This window comes from Arvicola amphibius, chromosome 12 (genome assembly GCF_903992535.2).
Source record: "Arvicola amphibius chromosome 12, mArvAmp1.2, whole genome shotgun sequence".
Classification (NCBI taxonomy): Eukaryota; Metazoa; Chordata; class Mammalia; order Rodentia; family Cricetidae; genus Arvicola; species Arvicola amphibius.
Window position 1 is genome coordinate 80,049,725 of NC_052058.2, and position 23,210 is coordinate 80,072,934.

The 23,210-nt window shown below is 36.1% G+C and overlaps 1 protein-coding gene and 1 long non-coding RNA gene across 2 annotated transcripts in view; both read left to right on the plus strand.

The window, feature by feature from the left end:
- Positions 1-3,268, plus strand: part of LOC119827887 (complement factor H-like) — a 47,890-nt gene extending 44,622 nt beyond the window's left edge. The window contains exon 10 of the mRNA XM_038349833.2: positions 3,027-3,268. The gene's annotated coding sequence lies outside the window, so the exon portion shown is untranslated. The remainder of the gene's footprint in view (positions 1-3,026) is intronic.
- Positions 3,269-4,075: 807 nt separating this feature from the next.
- Positions 4,076-9,075, plus strand: LOC119827888. The gene is made up of 2 exons (XR_005287723.1): positions 4,076-7,114; positions 7,943-9,075. It is a non-coding gene; the product is annotated as an uncharacterized LOC119827888 (long non-coding RNA).
- The last annotated feature ends 14,135 nt before the right edge of the window (positions 9,076-23,210 follow it).

Here is a 23,210-nt window from a genome sequence, read left to right on the forward strand (position 1 = left end):
AGTATGTCTTACTTATAATATTTTATAGTTTCTAGTATAAAACAGAACAGAGTTTTTTTATTAGAGTACTAATTTGTATTTCAATGTACTAATTATACTAAGCCCAGAGGGTGGCAAATTTTATAGAGCTAGTGTAGCTTCCTTGGGGTCATGGACTTGACCCTCAGCACACAAGGGTCATCAATAAAACTCAAAACTTTCAGCTAGACTGGGGTTGCGCATGCCTTTAATCCCAGAACTCAGGAAGCAGAAGCAGGTGGATCTCTGTGAGTTAAAAGCCAGCCTGGTCTACAAGAGCTAGTTCCAGGTCAGGCTCCCAAGATATAGAGAAACCCTGTCTCAAAAAACAACAAAAAATAACCCACAAAAAATCCTTTCAAAAACTGTCTAACAACATAATAAATACAAAATGAGATTAATATTATTTTTGGTCAATGTACTGATTATTAGAAATATCAAAGCCAACTCTTATTTTAGATTTCAAACATTAATAATATCTATAACTATCACCAGTTTAATGAAATGTAGGGCTTGAAACTCAGTTCATGAAGAATATCTCCTGTAATAACCATCCAGTTATAAGGATGTAGGCCACCACCATGGTAGAAATTGTGTGATTGAAACATCTTTCAACAGTATGCTGCTATGAAGTCTTTCCCATAGCCTGCACTTTAGAAAGAAAAAAAAAAACAAGAATTAAGAAAGAAGTCTTGAGCTGGTGAGATGTCTCAGTGGTTAATGAGCACTGGCTGCTCTTCCATTCTTTTTTTTTTTTGCGTGGGAGGATTATTTATTAAGGAAGGGTGTGCTCGACAGTGCGGGTCAAGGAGGGAGGGAAAAGAAAGAGAGGATAGAGAGGAATAGAGAGAAAGAGAGAGAGAGAGAGAGCAGAGAGAGAGAGAGGAGAGAGAGAGAGAGGGGCGCGTGTGCACACGCAAAAGGGGGGCGGGGGCAGTCTTCAGTTAGTTTCCATTTTCTGAGCTCAGTTCCCAGCAACCACATGGTGGCTCATAGTCTCACAACCATCTATAATAGGATCTGATGCCTCTTCTGGCACATATAAGCACTACAGGAAGGACACTCAGAAGAAAAGACCACAGAAGAGACATAGGAAAGAAACGAAATCAAGACAAAGAAAGAAAGAAAGAAAAGAAAAAGAACAAGAAAGATAAGAAAGAAGAAAAGTAAAGATAAGAAAGAAAGAAAGAAGAAAAGAAAGAAAAAGAAAGAATGAAGAAAGCACATAAGAAGACAAGAAAGAAAAAAAGAAAGAAGAAAGAAAGAAAGACAAGAAAGAAATCTTTTATTTTGCTTCTGCTCACATGAAGCATGAATAGCAAGAACAGGGAAATGCTTGTTTTGCTTGTCGTTTAGAAGAAATGGCTCAGATCTCTAGTCATCATGGAACTAGGAGAGGCCCATCCAGTAGGATGCTCCAGTTTCCATTATAGTAATAAAGGATGAGAGAAAGAAAAGTGGGTGGGGTGGAATGAAGAGAGAGAAAGAGAATGTGGTCACACTGGATATTCTCATGCCTGAACAAATATAGACACGTAATGTTAAGGAAATGAGAAGTTTTTCCAGGAAAAAACTTCAGACGCTTATATAAATTCAGATGCTTGTATAAAACTGAGCTTTGGACCACAGAATGGCCTGTTGAGTCAGTATATCTGGGTGATAAGACAAGGAAACAGCACTAGGTATCTACTGCATCCAAAATTTCATCAGGAAACATAAACTTTGAAAACCTTCATGATGGAAAAATTTTAAGTTAACTAAAAATGTTAACACCGAGGTTGAAAGGAAAGGAAAATTAAGGACATTCCTCCATAAGAAGAAATATCTTAAAAATTCATTGCTTTTACAACTTATCGGAATGATCTGAGGAATTTATATCCCTGAAGCTAAGTAAAAACAAACTCTACAGTGACAAAAAGAGTGATCAGGGACCTCTTCTTAGTCCCTTTCTGTCTCTGTGTCAACATTACTGAAGAAATAACTTAGAACAAGGGCTTATTTACAGTTTTGGGTGACTTTTGTGACTTGGGTTTATTGTCAGCTAGTCCTACCACTATAAGCCTGCGACACACAGAACATTATGTCAAGGAGTGACTGCTAAAACAAAAGTTGCTTCCCTCCTGGCCACCAAGAACAAACTATAAAAGAATGGCCAAGGTTTCCAATACCCCTTCTTTGCAAAGCTCCAATGATCTCACTTACTTCAACCAGGGTAGCAACTTCTGAACTTTTACACTCTCTTCCCAAATCACCAGCAGGAGAAATCGAGCTTCCACTAAAGTGAGATTTGGGGAAACCATACGAGATCCAAAACCATACCAAGAAGAAAGAGGCTGTTTTCATTAATAAACACCATTAATGTTTGAGAATTGTAAGGGGAAATTAATGATCTTTTTTAATATTTTATTTTTTATTTCTTGTTAATTTCTTACATATATGTATATATATAATATTCTGGATAGCCTATTCCCTTATTTTTTTATATCTAAACTCTATCAACAATATCTTACAATTACATGTTTTCTCTAGATTCTCAAGTTTGAGTTTTGATAAATAGTACATACAGTTTAATGAAGGGCATATGTGTTACAGTTGGATTGGTACTGTATTTTGGAAGCTACGTTAGTCAGTAGTGGCAATACACATGAAATCAATGACACCCTTCTTTTTTTCTGAATCAATCAGATGAAATAGTTCAGAGGTACGGCCACAGTTCCCAGAGCTTACTCCATTCATGCCTGGGTATTGATGGGTCATTCTTGATAGACTCAGTACAGACATCTGTAGATGTTGATCTGTTGATGTAGTTTGTGATTATAATGGCTCTGAATAGTCCTGAAAATATTTCACATTCATGATGACTACATTCTAGCTCTTAGAATCTTTGTGCCCTTCCTTCCACATGCTCCTTGAAATTTTGAGTTATGGTGTAAATGTCTTGTTTAATGATGAGCTCACTCACTACTCCCAGTACCTTCGGCATTAACAAGGCTCTACATTCATCACAGCTTACCCGGAAGAATATCTGTTTGATATTGACTGTTTGCCTCCAATGCCTCGCCACTGCTGGTGACCTTAGCTTGGCATTCTGATTTGAACTACTGAAAGCTGTGTCCAGCTCTGCTTCCTGAGCATGTTGCCTTGGCCTTGACTGACGATGAGGGGATAGGTTTTCACCTGTTGGCCCACCTGAATGTGTTGGGTATAAAAGCCTCTGTGGTGCTATTCAATAAATGTCTTTTACCAGTGACTAGAGGTGTGTCTCTGTCTGTGCTGTCTCTGTGAATCTTTGAGTGTTTCAACCTCCGGCCCCTTCTGTGGCTCGTGAATGGTATGGTGGCGCATATATTGCAGATAGGCATGGTGTTCTGCAAGTGGATGTCTCATCAAGTTTGGAACTAGAGAACACTGAGAGGTCACCCTCGGGAATAGTGAGGGTGGATTGGTGTGTGTGTGTGTGTGTGTGTGTGTGTGTGTGTTTAATCATGATGTCCTTTGCTTGGGTTTCGATTCCAGTCCATGCAGGCATGGCAAGTGGAGGTCCCACCGAAATCTGAGAAAGAGGCATAAGCCGACAGGGACATATTGGTGAATTAAGATGGGAACTGGTAGCAGTAAAAGGGAATTGTATTTTAAAGTTAAAGGATTGTTAGAGCAACAAGGAACAATGGTAAAAGAAAAAAACATAGAAGCTTTTATTAATACCATAGAACAGGCCAGTCCCTGGTTTATTAAGGGAGGAGGCCTGAATGTTTTAGATTGGGAAGAGGTGCACAGAACTACAAAAAAAAAAAAAAAAAAAAAAAAAAACTAAAATGAGAGGAGCCCAACAGCTTTCCTACTGCGACTTTTGTTAAAGGTTGCTATTAGTTAAAGAAGCTCTATTAATAAACAGAGTGAAAGTTAAACAGGAGGTAGAAGTAGTTAAGGAAGTTTTACAAGAAATTCGTAAAGAAGAGACCTGCTGCTCTTTGTGTTCTATAGAGAATCAAAAGGGGGCATGTGGTGGCAGTAGTGAAAAAATATTGGAAGAGGATCAATAAAAAAAAAAATCTGCTCTTCCTAGCTCAGAAAACAGTCAGTCACTAGGCAGGAGTCTGATGATTCCAGGTTTGTAGAGGATAGTGAGGAATCACAGAATATGAGGAGGAAATAATACATAGGGAAATAAGAAATCTCCATAGAAAACTGAGAAGATGAAAAGGAAAAGAAAAAGATTTACTCCTAACTCCCTTGGACCCACCGGCTTATAATGATGAAGGGTGGTGGTCTCAGTTAAGTAGGGGCTCTAACATTGAACAAAACAAAGGAGTTTGCTTCTGTCCTACACACATGGTGGTGCCAGTAATGGAGGCGTCAAACCCCAAGAACCTGGGGCAAGTAATCCACCAACATTTTGCATTGAAATTTAAAGACATGAAGAATTAAAGGAAGTTATTGCTACATATGGGGCCCAAGCACCTTCACATTGGCCGTGATGGAGTCTTTCTCCGCTTTGAATTTAACAGCAAACAATTGGCAGCAATTATGCCCTGCCATTTTATCTGGGGGAGACTATATTATGGCGAGGGGAATATTAAGAAAATTGTATGCAGATGGCCCAATTAAATGCTCAAGCATGTCAAGCTCAATGTAATATAGATATGTTAACTGGGGCTGGGGTTTATGCTGATTTGCAGCAACAAATTCTGTATGATCCAGCAGTATTCACCCAAATAGGTGCAGCTGCCACTTAAAGCTTGGAAGGCCCTACCTAACAAGGCAGCTGGGGATCAATTGTCAAAAGTTTTACAAGGACCATCTGAATCATTCCAAGATTATGTAGATAGACTGTTACAATTAGCAGGTAGATTGTTTGGAGATGTGACAATAGCTGTGCCTAAAGTAAAGCAACTTGCACTTGAAAAATGCCAACGAATATTGTAAGGAAGCCTTATCCCTCACAAAACAAAGAGTTTAAATGAATATATCAGGATATGTAGAGATATAAAATGGGAATTTCATCCAAGGTCAGATTATAGTGGCAGCTATACAACCCCAGGGTCAGGTCATGGGAGCCGGAGGTAGTAATTGTTTCAGTTGCAGAGCTCCAGATTTCTGTAGGGAACATCTGCAGCTTGTGGTGCATTCACTGATATGCAACAAGCCCTAGCCAGTGCTGGATTAATTAATGCTCCAGAAAAAGTTCAAGCCATGCTCCTGTATTCTTATCTGGGATGTATTTTGTAAAAGGAGAAATTAAACCACAGAAGTTGCAGTTTGATTGTGCTCATCTTAAGACTTTACATGATTGGCAATGTTTTTTAGGCAATGTGCAATGGATACGCCCTTCGCTATCTGTTAAGTCTGGAGATCTTAAACTGCTATATAAGATGTTACTCAGGAATACTGACTCCCTATCCTCCCAATGCTTACTCCTGAAGCCAAAGGAGCTCTAAAATTGTTTATGCAAAGTATAGAACAGGTTCATTTACAAAGGGTGAGATTATGATAGCTTATAAATTGTTAGTTTTAAACCTCTCATTTTGCACCAAGTGGTGTTTTTCGGCAAACTGGACCTCTTATGTGGGTATAATATGCCTGTTTTTCCTTGTAATGTTGTTACACCATATTATGATTTGGTTATGCAGTTGCTCTGGAAAGCTAGGAAGATGAGTATAGAAACAAATTTCCAGACAAAATTGTCCTTCCCTATGATAAAGATCAATTGTTACATTTACAGCAATATAATGAATATTGGTCTCTATATTTATTATCAACTGATGCAATGATTGATAGCCATTATCCCCAAACATTCATTGTTAAGTTTCTTTAAAAATCATCTTGTTATTTTTCCACAGATAGTAAAACCTAGGTTCCTGGTGGGAACTTTTTACAGATGGTTCCCCAAAGGAAATGCTGTGGGTAGTTTCTCAAGGTCTATTATGCCAAACACCTGTTGGCAATGTCTCTGTTCAAGCAGCTGAAATAACAGCCTGTATTGTAGTATTATGTTTCCTGATGAGTCAATTAATTTAAATACTGATAGTATTTACCTTGTCTCAAATTATTGCTCCCTTAGAGACCGCTCCTTATATTTCTCCTGTGTCCCATATTACAACAACAATTATGCTATCTGTAACATTTATTATGTATGGTCCAGGCGGGATCCTATTTTGTGAGTCATATTAGAGGTCATACTTAATGCCTGGACCCCTGGCTAAGGATAATCAGCTCGCAGATGCATATACCCCGAATACTATTTGCCAGCCCCAAAGAAAAGGTTTCTAAACTCCATAAAAAGTATCACTTCAATGCTTGTTCCCTGCAGCACCATACTGGTTGCTCTAAAGCAACTGCCTTACAAATTACCACCCAATGTTTTGCCTGTGCTCCTTTTTCATAATGCGCCTATTGCTGGAGTTAATCCTTGTGGACTTAAACCGCATGGACGTTTACCCACCTACCCTCAGCTAGAAAGCTGGAATACATGCATGTTTAGGTAGATACTTGCTCTAAATAGTTTTTGCTTCTCTGCATAGTGGTAAGAAAATTAAGTGTGTGATAGCTCATTCCCTGCTGGCTTTTGCTTATATGGGCTTACCTAATGTTATTAAAACAGATAATGATCCTGCATATACTAGTGGAAAATTTCAAACCTTTTTGTGTAAATAATAATATTAAACACATTATAGGTATTCCATATAACCCCACTGGACAAGCTTTAGTAGAAAGAATGCATATGGTTATAAAACAGTATTTCATGAAAATAAATGGGGGGAGGATATTCTCTCTCCCAATGCACAATTGGCTTCTATTTTATTTATTCTAAATTTTTTAACTGTGGATCATGAGGGCCACTCAGCCATGGAAAGACATTGTAATAAAAGTTCTCAGTCCTTCGGATGGGTACGATGGAAAGACCTTATTACAGGACAGTGGAAGGAGCCCACATCCATGTGGCTAGGGTGAGAGGAGCTGTTTTGTATTTTTCCTCCAGGAACAGACAAGCCCATTTGGGTACCAGAGCGATATGTTCAGGCTGTGGAGAATGATGGGAAAGGATCCTGTAATGAGCCTGAGAATGACATCTGTCATTCTCTTGATGAGCCTCCTGGTGAGTCCCAATCAAGCAAAAAGCACTGTGTGAAGCTTGGTAAGAAATCCCCCTTGTATTGATGCCAGTGAGTGGAGCTAGCTCCTTGTATCCATCTTTTTATTCCACAAACTATACTGCTGTGTAGCATGGGGGCCTGCTCATTGGGGTTTTGGTCCCTCCCGGTACCCCACAGGCAGCAAGCCTCAAAGAAAATCACACAGAGAGTCTGCATTAATTATAAACTGATTGGCTCATTAGCTCAGGCTTCTTGTTAACTCTTATAGTTTATATTAACCCATTGTTCTTATCTATGTTAGCCACGTGGCTCAGTACCTCTCTCAGCGGGGTAGATTACATCTCGCTTCTCTGTGGTCTGGGCAGGACTTGGAGGAATGGGCTTCCTCCTTCCTAGTTTTCTCCTGTTCTCATAGTCCCACCTCTACTTCCTGTCTGGTTGACCCATCTATACTTCCTTCCTGGAAAGTCAACATTTATTTAAAACATGATTGACAGAATACAGACAATTCTCCCGCACCACTGCTGGAATTGTTTCAAGCAATATGGTGATAAAACAGGCTTCTATTAATCAAACCTTTTCCCTTGTGGATGCTTTATGCTTTGTTACATTTTGGGGCTATGAATATTACTTTAAGGAATCCTACACAAGCAGGTGTAGTCCCCACCTTTTTTGGAATGTTTCTCTGCAGGCTCCAGGCACTATTAAATCCTGTGTTTATGTTTTAGTTTTTCCTTGCTTTCTTTCTTTCTTTCTTTTTTTCTTTTTTTTTTTTTTGTGGTATGGAATAGCACCTTTGGAGGAAAAGATATTCTCGGTTGTTCTTTCAGAAACTGTGGTCTGAGCAACTGCTAGGATGAGCACTCTAGTGCTGCCTTGTTGGTTCTGGTATCAGCCATCATACCAAAAAGACGATGCAGACTGGGATGACCCTGTATCAAGAGAAATGAGATTTTGGAGCGACAGCTGTGGTGGTTGCTGTCATCGTGGTGTCTGCTGCTGCAGCCATGATCGCAGGACTGGCAATGGCACAAACATCGTTGGTGTCGGACTCCAGGGATAAACTGGTGAGACAAGTCAAGGCTGCTGTCCATACTCAGAATGCCCTGAATGTCCACATTAAATTTGGACTTTTGAATTTAAAACAACAAACTGCCCTATTGTAGGAGCAGGCAGACTTCTTATGGCTTGTACAACAAATATCTTGTTCACATTCTTGTCATTCCATTTGTGTGACATCTGTGAATATTGTTAATGCCTCTTATGTGGTGAAACAGCTCAATGGTTACTTGAATAGCCCTTGGAATGTTACGATTAGCACACCAGATTATTGATACCTGTGTGTCCACTGCTTTAGCCAAAGGGTTTGTAGAATACCATAGCTCAACTGGGAAGCTGGGTCCAGTGGTGATTGGGGACCCTCTTAAGTAATCTTAAGGCTTGTTGCCATGGGCATTTGTCTCTGGATTCTGTGTAAAATCAGACAATCCATGAGAACGCAGCATATGCTCTCTTAGCAAGTCCTGAGGCTGTTGGCCAGTAACTCGGATGTACCCCAGGTTTGGTTGCAAATACTTCACAATGAAGACTCCTCCATAGATGGGCAACTTCTACAGAAGAGGGCCCGCCTAAAACAGGGAAGTGGCCTCCCAAAGATGGGTAAGGGTTTCCTCTTCTGAGATGACCTAAGAAAGGAGGGGCTTCTGTCTTATAAAAAATTAAGGTGGGAGATGCTGGAAACATTTGGAGTCCTGGCCGCCAGCTGATCTCCCCTGCTGGTGACCTTTGCTTGGCCTTCTGATTTGAGCTACTGAAAGCTGTGTCCAGCTCTGCTTCCTGAGCACGTGTTTTTTGGACGTGATTGAGGATCAGGGGATGAGGTTTTCACCTGTTGGCCAACCTGACTGTGCTGGGTATAAAAGCCTCCGTGGTGCTATTTAATAAAGAGCTTCTTTTACCAGTGTCTCAGTCTGTACTGTCTCTGTGAGTCTTTGTGTGTTTTATTCTACAGCCCCTTGCCAGGCTCGCAAATGGTATGGCAGCGCATAGAGCACAGATGCATATCCTGCACCATAGTTGATAATGTTGATATGCAAAAATATGGGCATATATATTTAGAAGATTGTTCAGTATAGAGTCAATTTATTGCAATAACAGATTAAGTTCCACCAAGATCTCACAACACACCTGCCATAGGCTTTTGAGTTGATTTACAATTCCGGTAATGCTGTAATTGAGTAGTGCAGTGAGCCTCAAACCCAGAATCCACAATGTAGATCTTCCCAAAAATATCAGGATTGTCTGTGATCTGAACATATCTGAATTTGATTTCTTTCACAGCAGAATTTCTGATGTTTCACTGAATAAAATAAAGATGACAAATCTCTCAGCAATTTCATTAAATACCTTTCCTTCTTAAAATAGGTCATGCTCTCTTCTCAGGCCTGTTCAGTTACTCATTTCTTTCATCAAATTGTTTTTAGCTTTGGCAAAAATACAGTAAAAATTCAAAACTGAAGCAATACAGGTGATGATGAGCATGAATTTTCATTAGGGGAGAATCTACAAAATCACCTGGTGTGCAATGTTGAATCTGAAGTAGGATAAAAATTGCCAATAAAACTTAGGAGTTTCTGTGTCAGGTCAAAAAATTAACTGTGTGGTACTTGCATAAAGCAGTTGAAATTAGTAAATATATTTATCAATATTGTGAGGAGCCTGAATTAAAACTGATGGGGCCACGAGCTGCAGATAGAAAAGTATAATATTCAAACAAGGCAGCTTTAACGACTAACCTCTGCTGATCATTCACTTTGAGAAATATTAGATTTGTTTTGAGGAATTATTCATAAAAGGGACAAAGACAGATTCACAACTGCCCACGTGAGAATGAAGATTAGCTAAGAGGCAAAGGAATATGTTTATAAGGTTAAAATATCCCTAAGTAAAATCATGTGTCCTTTTGGAAAACTTTAAAAAGAAATCTGAGTGAGCTAATTTAGTTTCTTGATGCCCAATGAAGAGCAAAATTATAAAATTTTAAAGAAGGTCACTTAAGATAAAAATAATTTAAATTTATAAACTATGCAAAATGTGTGCATGAACAAGGAAGCTATATGAGATTTCTGTATTTTGATATGTATTCGAGGAATTCTTTTAACTGCATGAGGGTCCCTGAAGTAGAATCAAACCTCATAGAAAAGTTAATGCTATTCTAATATTAAAAGTACTTATTATTTATAAATAATATGAAGAGGAAAATGTAATGAAACATTACCTATAAATTTATTAATATGATGAGCAATATAGTACTTCAATATGAAGTTATAAAAATAGTTAGCTTTGATTTAATCAAATTAGATTTTAGTTCTGATAAAAATATAAATAAGCAGTTATCACATTGGATATTAATAAATATCTCTGGCCCAGTTCTCTGGTGACATGTCAGGCATAACCTGAAATCATGAGGAAAGATCTCCTCACATACCTCAGCAGTCTGGATTCCATTCATCTCCTTCTTCAGGACACTCTCTAGACTTGCAGTTTTTATAATTAATAGAAACTAATTCACTGGTCAAGTGGTTTATCTCTGATATGAGTGTTTTTCTGTCTTTTTCTTTTTATTGCAAGTTAAACCTTGTAATTTTCCACAAATCAAAAATGGAGATGTATATTTTGAAATGGACCACATACCCTTCCCAGTAGCTACACCAATGTCATTCGAATATTACTGCGACAGAGGATTTTTGCCTCTTTCAGGGAAAAACTGGGACAGCATTCACTGCACTGCACAAGGGTGGGAGCTGGCAGTCCCATGTCTCAGTAAGTCAATGTCTACATTCAATAGTGTTTCATTCTATCAAAGACTGGAAAGAGAAGAATACATACATAATTACAGTTCATTCTCTCAAAATAAGAAACAAAAGTGTTTGTGAGCAACAATGACTAGTTTCTGTCTTGTGAGCAGACATGAAATGAACGTGAAAAATGAGAAATATGGGTTTACCTTTATAGCTTGCATATTTTATTCATAAAACTAAAGATAAACACTACTTTTTGAAACATTTTGTATTGGTTTTGTTATTGAATGCTGCCCATGCTTATTTAACTATTATAAAGATAAATCTTAGATTTAAAAAAAATAAATGAATGTGGTTTGTTTTCTATTTAACATTTATGGTAAATTTTTGGTCCTTAGGGCTATGTGGCATCTATGATATAGAGAATGGGGAAGTTCTACAAGAGAAAGGAGAATACAAACAGGACCAGTCTGTAAGAGTCCAGTGTTACCCTGGCTACAGTCTTCCAAATTGTCAGGACACAGTTACATGTACAGAGAATGGCTGGTCTCCTCAACTCAGATGCACCCGTGTCAGTAATAAACTGTCTCTGAGATCACAAGATGTTCTTGACTCCCTGCCCCATCTGTATTAATTGTGTCAAATATTTCTTTCAAAGTGTGTATAAGGATTCTTGGTAAGTATATAGTAATGTAAACAAAACTATCAGACATTAAAACAAAATATTAGGTAAACTTTCAATTATTTTCTAGTACTATAATCTTTGAAATCACTTTGCCATTTGACTCAAAACAACTATATTATAGTTTAAAAATAGCAAATATGATAATAGCTATGCACATCGTTCATATATTCAAGTAGTGACACGTCATTTTAAAGTTATGGTAATTGTTGCTGAATTCTCCGTGATTTGTAACTGGGAAGGGAATTCTGAGATATTGTGTATTGTCTACTTTTCCTTTTTTCTCCAATCTCTGGACTAATATGTTTGTACTGATGGCTACTTCATCTTCTAATGTTTTGTAAATGATTGTGTTTTGTCATACTTTATTTTCAAAATAAATGTCTATAAAATGATAAGCATAATAGTACTGATTTGAATTCCTCTCATTATCATTTAGGTTTTAAAAATATAATTCTAAGTAAATTTTGAGTCAAAAATTTTAATTTTTCAAATGCAGTATTTCTAAATCAATGTACCTGTAATTAGTTTGCTGCAATATGTCAGTTTGGTTGCTCACCTTCCTGGACTTAGGGGGAGCTGGGAGGACCTTGGACTTAACATAGTGAAGGGAACCCTGATGACTCTTTGTCTTTGGAGAGGGGTGGAGTGGGGGTATGGGTGGAAGGGAGGAGAAAGAAGGGGGAAGAGGAGGGGAGGAGATGGAAATCTTGAATAAAAAAATGAGAAAAATTAAAAAAAAATTCTAAAAATTTGTTTGTTTTTGTTTCATGTATTCTTTATTTAATATATTTCCCAACTTTTTAAAAATAACCTTGGTTAGATTGGAAAGTTATTATCTTGAGATTTTAGAACAATTTTGAAATAATTAATTACATAATCATATTGAGTCTTTCTGTTTATGAATACAATATATCTTACAGTTTTTTTAATTTTTTTTCACTGTCAAATGTTTTCTGTTGTATTATTTTGCTGCTGAGCAACTTTGCTAGCATTATTTTTTAAAACTGTCCATTATGTATTTAATATCTAAGAAATTTTATCTTCAGTAATTTAAAATTTTATGTGAATAATATTAGTAATATGCTTAAAATTTTTACTGAGTTCTTATTTGACAGCCTTTCTGCCGCATTGGTTTTGTTCTTATTTTTAATTTTTCATATTCTTTCTAGGGGCTTTGTTATTTGTGCTGATTTATATGAACACACTGAGTTTTCATATTTCTGTGACTTTTCATGTTTTCAAAATCCTATCCAGCTAAATTTCTTTATCTTTCTTTTCCCCAGAAACTCAGAGAGATCTGAAAACAACTGAGAGTTATGCACACTTTCACAGGACTCAACTGTGAAAAATCATTTTTATACAGGAATAGTTCACATATGTTTAGAGTTTACGTCAGTGAAATGAGTGTGCATAAATGAATACAACCCCATCAAGCTAGAACTGTGTCTTAATCTAGTGAGGAATTTCTTTTGTTCCCTTCTTCTTCAACTCCACTACCATAGGTAATAACTTTTCTTTTCGTTACTGAAGTGTCATGTTTCTATCACTTCATATCAATAGATTCATGCATCAGGTTTTCAAACATAATTTCATTACTTTTCAGTATAACATCTGTGTAATTTTCCTATGTTAAGACTTACATAGTAACTGACTTTTATTGTGGAAAGATACATTCACATAGATATATAATAATTTAGTTATCTATATCATTTCAAGGAACATTTTGGCTATTTTAGATCTTGCCAAATTTTGAGATATTTTTGAAAATTTGAAGATAAGGATTGGATTAAAATTAATAATTTATTTCTTAGACAAATATCTAAAACTGAAACTTGTGAGTATCATGGTATTTGTATGATTCATTTTGTAATAAAACAGCATATATATTTTCTGGATGTTTTGTTTATCTTGCATCCATAGCAGCAATGAGCAAGCTTCATTTGTCTTTTTTCTTCTAAATATCAACAGAGTAAAATTTTATATTCTAAACACATCAACATATGTTTTTATTATTGTCCTTTAATTTTATCTTCCTAGTGGACTAATAGTAGCAATCGCCTGAGAATATCCCATTTTAATTGACTGTTTTCTTTTATAATTTATTTTATAACCTTTTACATATCTAGGATATAATTCATTTAAACAAATTTGTGAATATTTTCTGGTATTACATGGCTCATCTTATTGTTTTCTAGCAGTTATTTTTAATAAGTGAATTTTAACACTCAATAAGGCCCAAGTAACATTTTATGAATTGTTTTTGTTTATGTGGGACACTCAAAAACAACTTTAAATTTTTAGAATTTCCTTTTCATAGTTCTTCAAAACTTTTATATATTTTATTATATTCACCTATCCCCAACCATTTTCTGGAATGTGTCCCTTATACTACCCATCTGATTTTGTGTACTCTTTTCTTTTCTTCTTCCTCCTCGAGATTTATTAATTTATTTTGTGTGTATAAGTATTCTATCTGTATGCATGCCTGCATACCAAAAGTGGATATCAGATCATATTCTAATTGGTTATGAATCACCATGTGACTGCTGGGAATTGAACTCAGGATCTTGGAAAATAGTCAAGTGCTCTTAATGGCTGAACCTTCTCTCTATTTCGCTTCTTCTTTGTTTATTTTTTATTGATTGTTTTGTTTTTGTTTTTGTTGTTTTTATTTTTCAAGACAGGGCTTCTCTGTAGCTTTGGAGCCTATCCTAGATATCACTCTGTAGACCAGACTGGCCTCAAACCCACAGAGAACCGCCTGCCTCTCTTTCTTACGGGCTGGGATTAAAGGAGCAGACCACCACTGCCCAGCACTTTTTTGTTGTTGTTTGATCTTTTTCATTGTTTTTCTTTTTCCTTCTTCTTTTTCCTCTTCCTCTTCCTCCTACTCTTCTTTCTTTTCCTCCTTTATTTCTTCTTCTTATCAATCATAATCATCACCATTATTATTCTAATATACTAAGTACAATTTTGTGCTGTGTCTATTTTCTTGCATGTGTGGTGTTACACTGGAGAGTGGCTGATTCCCCAGCGTATTCTCATAAAGAAAACTGATTCTCCCTTTGCAGGCAACTGCTAGGAGTGCAAGTCTGTGCCCACCCAGCTCCAACCCTCTGTAAGAGAACTGGTCTAGCTTTCACTTTTGCATGCTTCCACAATCACTTAGAATTCATAAGTGTGTCTTTCTTGATGTATCTGAAAAATACTACTTTCTTTTAGCCATGTATTTTTTCAGGTTTTTCTCCTTTTCCTGCCCTTTCTTCTGCAGTATTCCTTGAGACTTGGAAAAAAAAAAAAAAAAAAAAAAAAAAAAAAAAGGATGTTATGTTGGCCACATGGCTTGATACCCTTTTTGGCAAGGCAGTCACATCTTGCTTCCTCTGTGGCTGGGTCACAACTGCAGGCAGAGCTTCCCTCTTCCCAGTGTTCTTGTGTTCTCATTGCCCCGCTCTATTTCCTTCTTGGTTGCCCTGCCTATACTTTCTGCCTCACTAATTGCCAATCAGCATTTTATTTAAAATAATACAAGGACATGATGAAAGACCATTGTTCAACAGCAGTTGGTGAAGATATTTTCCCATTCTGTAGTCTGCCATTTTGTCTTAAAACTTAAATTAACCCATATTTCTTATCTATACTCTACACCATGACAGTACCTTTTTACAGCATTGTATGTTCATCTTGCTTCTCTCTGCATTTGGCTGTTGGCCTCTGTTTCTGCCCTTCTGTCTCCCAGAGTCACCTAAGTTTGGTTTTCCCGTTTTCCCACCAAACCTGTCTCTTTGGGCAAGTTAGCTCTTTATTAATAATGAGTGAAGCACATATTCAAAGTGTAAAAAAGGATTATTCAACTACAGGCAGCAGTTTGTGGTTTCAGTGTATCAAATACTTACCTTTACTTTGTTCAACATAACCTTGCTCAAGTATTCTAGTCATTCAACTATTCTTTCTTTTCTTTTTCTTTATAAACAGTAAAATTATTTAAATTCTCTTTACAACTTTGTTTCCTCAAGGGGCACACCAAAGTCTGTGATTAATTCTGTAAGATACATGACCAGGGAATTCAAACCTAACCTTAGCTAGCAGGACTTAATTGCCTTTTTTCATCACCAGCTTGTTTTCTCAGGTCATATTCATGTTCTACAAGATGTGGAAATTTCTTGTTTTTATTTTCTATCCTCAGTGAGTCTCACATAGGTAAGTTTCATTGCTCAATAAAAATCATCTTCATTATGATCTGCAAGATAATTGCCCAGTAAGGAGTGGAATTTTCTTATGAAACAATCACACTATTCAGCATACTTAGAGATTCTCCCCTCAACAATCACACCATGCCAAACCAATAGCAAAATAGCAGCAAGAGGAGAGGCACAGCAGGAATAATGGGCAATCTAGAAACAATTCTTTTAGGAGGATGCTTTTCCTTTCCAGGGTACATTCCCTGTAGCTTGGCCAACAAGTAAGTCATACTTCATAAGCTCAGTTTAACAGATGCAAGACAACAGAAGGTGGTATTAGGACACACTGTAAACGTCTTCTGTGATGGCTCATCTTTCTTGTTAACAAGTCTTTCTACTACTACTTCGCATAGAATTGACAAATATATGTGAGTTTCTGAATTAGTGTGATATAGAATCTTTTCTCTGTGTTCCTCTCATTGTGTCATTTTCAGTCCATCATGGTATTGTGTCTGCTGATCTAAACAGTTACCAACATACAGAGGAGGTGAAAGGTGACATACAGTTGTTCTTAAGGATTTGGAATTGATGGATGTCATCTATTAAATGAATAGAAGGAAAGTGGTCCTAGCCACCAGGTTGCAGAAGGATAGTTTTATTTTTATTCTTTATTAACAGATTATCTACTTCCATATATATACATACATATATCATATATATACATACATATATATGTATATGGCACACATAAGAAAATAAGCTTTAATTTTACCATGTTAGAAAGCTTTTTACTGGATAATAGCAGGTTACTTCATCACTTTTAAAAATGTAATTTTATATTTTGATCTCAATTACTTCATTTCTACTTCATGTAGCCTGAACTATCAGCAACCTCAGACTTCTAGGAAAAAACTGGCTCTGCTCAACAGGCTCATCACTACAGTGGCTATTTTAGGTGCAATGCCAATACAACTACATATGCTCTGAAATGTGAAATAATCATTTCAAAAATTATATTTGATGGAATAAGAGAAGTAAAAATATATCATAAGGGAAGAAAGTATGAGAGAAAAAATGAAAAATCTAAGGAATTTTAACTATTAGTATTCTGTACCAGTGCTTTACTATATTATTAATTTTATAAATTTGTAACTATTCAGTGTAACTATGTAAAAATGGGGAAGCTAGAATATTTTTGTTTTAAATGAACTTTAATTGTTTTATATATTGCATATTCTACAATTTTCTGAAAATGGAAACAAACATATTTTATTTCTTTAAGGAACTGTCTATGACAATTTACCCAGTTCCATAAATGCCGTACTCAGAAAAGCATATGTATGTGTGTGTGTGTGTGTGTGTGTGTGTGAAGAAAATGTAACATTCATATGTGTGCCTTCTTATATGAATGTGTCTAACAGTGTGACATGTATTAATTGCAAGTGAATTCAAGAGCTATTATGTCAAGTTAGTTTGATGCACTTCAACATGTATTTACTGGAGTTTCAAGGATTGATAAAAAAGGTCCAGGAAATATAGAAGTTGGCAAAGGTTAGTTTTTAAAAGCAAGATGAAGTTGGTTTATGTTTAAAATAAAAATATGGAATTGAAATTCAATTTCTATGCTAATAGAGTTAAGGTCTTCAGCTTATCATTCCATGGCCAGAATCATCAGTATCTTGGACAGGGTTTTATAAATGTAAATTAACATTGCAATGTTCATCCTAGAATTCTTACATAGAAAAACATCTAGAGGGAAAACTTTGCATCATCTCAATGTCATTCAGGGATTCTGTGCAAACTTTGTTTGGAAACAATGACTGAAGGTTGTAAGCAACTTCCAAAATTCTAGAAATGACAGAGACATCTCATCTGGACAGTCATCCAAACAGAGTCATATAAAAGAGCATAAGCTAGTCTCCAATCACAATCTCCTTTCCCCAACATGCTAAAAGGCATAGCATAGAACCTCATGTAGGCAGGTTTTGGAAGCTGCATAGGAGTTAGTCAGACGATGACAAGAGGGAGGTTAATGGCTTGGGGAAATATTACTTATACAAAAAGAAATAAAGAGGTTCTGTAAAACTGTAACTCACCTCCACAAATCCAAGTAAAGTCACTTTAACTTCTACAAGAATTAGGAGTATGTTAAGACCATAGAGTAGGGAACCCCGATGGCTCCTCGGCCTGAAAAGGGAGGGGGGGGGTAGGGGGAAAGAGAGGGGAGGGAAGGGGGAGGAAGAGGGGAGGAGATGGAAATTTTTAAATAAAGAGAAAAAAAGAATTAGGAGTAAGATTTCATAAAGCACAGCTACGAAAAATCCAGAGACAGATACTGGGGCTCAGCCTGAAGATCAGAAAAGCAAAGCAGCCAGCCACAGGCTCTTACCTCGACTTCAGTCCAGGAATGTCAGAATGACCTTTTTCCTCCCATTTTATAACCTTCCCTAGTTCTGGTTTCTATGGTAAACTAGTATGGCTACTGGGATTAAAGGTGTGTGTCATTGTGGCTTCTGGGATTAATGGTGTATGTCATTGCTGCCTGGCCTATAAGGCTGGTCAGTGTGGCTGTTTTACTTTTGTGATTCTCAGGTAAGCTTTATTATTAAAATACAAATGAAATACCACTACAGTTTCGAAAGGCGTTGTTTTTTCCCTTGTTTTGATCCTTATCCTCAGGATCCCACCAATAACACTCAGCACTGGTGCTGTCTAACTGTCTATGTTTATTTGTTCCATCCTGCAACTAAGATGCTTTTTGAGGCAGACATTCAAGACTAAGGAAAAACCATTCAATATAAACTAACGGTTTATTTTAAAAAGACAACAATGTGCTTGAAACTATACTTGGTGTCAGGAGACTGCAGTCCAAGCAATGCCCATTTCAGAAGTGTTGGCTGAATGGATTTCAAGCCACCTCCTCACAATGACATAACTGCCAGCTGCTTCTGCCGATTTCTTCAAGGTTTTTTCATGTAGACTTAATGTTCTATTTTGTCCTCAAGGTTAACATTTTTACAAATAAACTACATAATTATCCCTGTATGCTTTAGAAATTGAAATTTATTCTTCAAACGTTTCTTAAGTGTCATCTGAACCTAAATTTTTGTAGTTTGTTTCTTAAAGTATTTTCTTACAACTGATTTTTTTTGTTCAAAATTTACAAACTCCATATTCTTGCATTATTCCTAAATTACTCTAAATATTTTTAATTAACAAAAAAACTCTTTGGCACACATATAGTCATAAAATTAATATGCATTTATATAAAGAAGGCAGAAGGGAAATTTAACGAAAACATCTATTTTAATATTTTAATTTTATTTATTTGTTTTATTTTTCTAAGGAATTTATAGTTTTCGATTATAGTATATTTACCATCTGTTAATAAAAGTATTTTTAAAGTGATGCCACCTATTCTTTTCTAAAATTCTTTTAGAACCTATAGTAAATGAACAAAGAGGCTTCCTCTGAATTTTATCTATCAAATGTGTGGGTACAAGAGATACATTTTACAAAATATGAAAATGCATTAAAATTTATTTCAAGTCTGCAAGAGTTTTTCATATACTCACTGGTTTGTGTGTGCATACTGCCTCTTTAAATCTGAATATGAAAAACTAGTGAATCATAATTACTGAAATATGAGATACTTGCTTTTAACTTTCAAAAATTACACAATTATCTCCCTCATGTTAAAGTAAAAAAGCTCCTGTTTTCAGAGAGTAAAACCTATACACAGTCATTTTTTTCTCAAAAACATTTGAAATTTGTAAATTCAGACAAGTGTAGAGAAAATCAACACTGGTAGTTTTCAAAAACAGCATAAACTGTTACATTACTGCAAACACTTTGGATCAGACTTTATTTCTAAGGACCTGAATAAATATGTAGGCAGAAGAAAAGTGAGTGCATTCATTCACTGCTAGTTGGATACAGTAGACTTGCCCCTTCTTAGTGGCTTTAAGATGAATCATCCCCCCGAATGTGTTTTTATTCTCATGAAAGCTTTGCTGTGCTCTCTTCAATACACAACTGCACTATTTTGCTAACAATTTCCCATCTATTTCAAGCAAATGTGTTTGTTGCATATCTATGTCGACAGATACACTACGTGAAGGAAAGGAACTTGTTGCCGTCTCATTAGAGCTCTTTGACAATATATTTCAGTGAAACTTGAGAAATCCTATTGTCTGTTATCATCTTAAGACACGCTTAAACTCTGATTGTAGAAATGGGGTGAACCATTAACAATTTTATCTATAACATGAGTTACTGGTACATGTTATGATGAGAATCAAAACAAAGACAATCATCACATGTTTGAAGGGAGAAGATCTAAGCAGCAACTGAAAGCAGAAGGAACCTTCATTTTCGGAAAGCTCACCTGGGTAGCCCCAGGTTTATGTTGCAGTGGTGGTGGTGGGGTACTAGCACCATCTAGTGTGCAAACACTTAGTTACTGAAATGATGAAAAACAGAATGCTATTTATTACACAAGTTCACTAAGACAAGTGTTCTAAATATTAGAAAAATACTCAAAGGAAATATGTGTCTCCAACAACCTAAGCAAATGTTTTATTCTTTTGTAAGCTATTGTAGTCCTTTATTTTTATCACATGTGGTAAAATGGCATCTTATAGATACAAGTTGTAGGTTGGACTTGCCTCAGGGTGTTGTCTTTAAAAGATTTAGCTGAGAATAGAGTGGTAAATTGTTACAAAATCAAGAAGTAAAATGAATCTAGCAATTAATGTATTAATTTTACATATATAATAGATGAAAAAGAACTGGAATCTGACACCTAGGAACTGACAATATGGGTTTTACAAAAACATTCATTTAAATAGCAGGGTATTTATTATAAAATTAAGCAGCAAGAATCATTAAAAGCAATTATATTCCATAGCACTAATATTCCATAGCCATAATTCCAGCTTAATAGTAAGAAAAGAGTCTCAAGAGCATGCACAATCATTAGACACTCACTTGTCACAGTCAAGAGTCCCATAGAAATGCAAAGCTAATAGCTATAATACATACACAGAGGACCTGCTGTAGCTCTGCGCAGTCCCTGTGCTTGCTGTTTCAGTGTCTGTGAGCTCATATGAGCCTTGATTAATTCATATAGAAGGTCTTGTTCTCCTGGTGTCCTCCATCCCCTCTGTGTCTTATATTGCTTGTGCTTCTTCTATGTGATTTCCTGGGCACTGTGGGATAGAATTTGATGGAAAACTCTGTTTAGATTCTCCACCTAATATCTGACTATGGGTCTCTGTCTCTGTTCCCATCTTCTGGCAGAGAAAGCCTCTCTGATGATGACTGGATAAGATACTGGTATACAAGTATAGAATACCTTAGGAATATGTTCTCTGTGTGTCACTGTCTCTGTCCCTGTCTGTCTCTCTGTCTCTGTCTGTCTCTCTGTCTCTGTCTCTCTCTGTCTCTGTCTCTGTGTGTGTGTGTGTTTGTGTGTGTGTGTGTGTGTCTTTCTTATTTATTTACCAGTAGTGTTTGGTTTTACCCTAGGTGGTCTGTGGGTTATCTAGTCTTTAGTTCTTGGTTACTCAATAAGTGTTTGGTGGTAAGAAAAATTAAATAAATGAAAAAGTATATTTTATTTTTAAAAATTTATTTCTTTGACAATGTCTTACACATATATAAAATATTCTGGATATCCTATTCCCATTTTTCTTTCACATCTCACCTATACCAACAATATCTCATACTTGCATGTTTTTCCCCCAGATTCTGAAATTTGAGTTTTGATAAAAGGTCCATAAAGTTTAATGAAAGACATATGTATAACACTGCCTTTTGTAAGGTAGTTTAGTCACTAGTGGGAATACACATGAAATCACTGACTCCAATTTTTTTCTGAATCAATCAGATGAAATATTTCAGAGCTAAAGACTACAGTTCCCAGAGCTTACTCCATACATTGCCTAGATGTTGATGGTACATTCTTGAAAGACTCAGTGCAGACATCTATAGATGTTGATCTGTTGATGTAGTTTGTGATTATAATGGCTCTGAATAGTCCTGAATTTATTTCACAGTCATTATGACTACATTCTAGCTCTTAGATTCTTTGTGCCCTTTCATCACATGTTCCTTGAACTTTTGAGTGATGGTATAAATGTCATGTTTAATAATTAGCACACTCAGCTGGGCGGTGGTGGCGCACGCCTTTAATCCCAGCACTCGGGAGGCAGAGGCAGGCGAATCTCTGTGAGTTCGAGACCAGCCTGGTCTACAAGAGCTAGTTCCAGGACAGGCTCCAAAGCTACAGAGAAACCCTGTCTCGAAAAAACAAAAAATAAAATAAAATAAAATAATTAGCACACTCTCACTACTCCCAGTACCTTGTTAAAGGCTCTACTTTCATCACAGTTTTCTGGAAAAGAGAAGTATCTCTAACTAATGTTGACAGTGTTGATTACTCAAAATATGAACATATATATCTAGAAGACTGTTCATTATTATGTCAATTTATCACAAAAACAGAATTAAGATTCTGCAAGGTGTCATTACATCCCTACCATTGGGCTTTTGAGTAGGCTTATAGTTACAGGTGTGGAATCTGTGTAGTGCAGTGAACTTTAAACCCAAGATTGACAACACAAATCACCCCAAAGATAAGAGGACTATCTGTCGCCTAAATATATCTGAATTTGAGTTTTTCACAGAAGAATTTTTAGTGTTTTGCTAGATAAAATAACGATGACAACTCTTTCTGTAATTTCATGAAATACTTTTTGTCTACTTAAAATGTGTAGTGCTCTCTTCTCAAGCCTGTTCAATTACTCATTTTTTTTTTCATGAAATGGTTTGCATTTGGGGGGAAAAGTATAAATTCAAACTGGAGCTATATATAGGATGATGAGTATGAATCTCCATTGGGAGTCTATGAATTATTCTTGTGTGCCATAATGAATCTGAAGTAGGATGAAATTTACCAATAAAAGTTAGGGGTTCCTGTGATAGGTCAAGAAATGAATTGTGCTTGTACTTATTTAAGGCAGTTGAAAAATAGTAAATATAATATAGTAAATATTATGAGTAGCCTGAATTAAAACTGTAATGGAACAACCATCACTGCAGATGGAACCACAACCTGCATCTGGAAAAGTTTAATATTGAAATGGGACAGCTGTAAGTAGTGACTATTTCTGCTGGTCATTTCACTTCAAGGAATATTAGATTTGTTTTAAAAAATCATTTATAAAAGAGAAAAAGACATATTTGTCTTTGCTCATATGAGAATGAAGGTTAGCTGAGAGGCAGGGGAATATGTCTATGAGGCTATAATATCTCTAATTTAAACCATGTCTCCCTTTGGAATACTTTGAAAAGAAATCTCAGTAAGCTAATTTAATTTATTGATACCCCATGAAAAATAAAGTTCTCAAATTTAAAAGATCACTCAAGA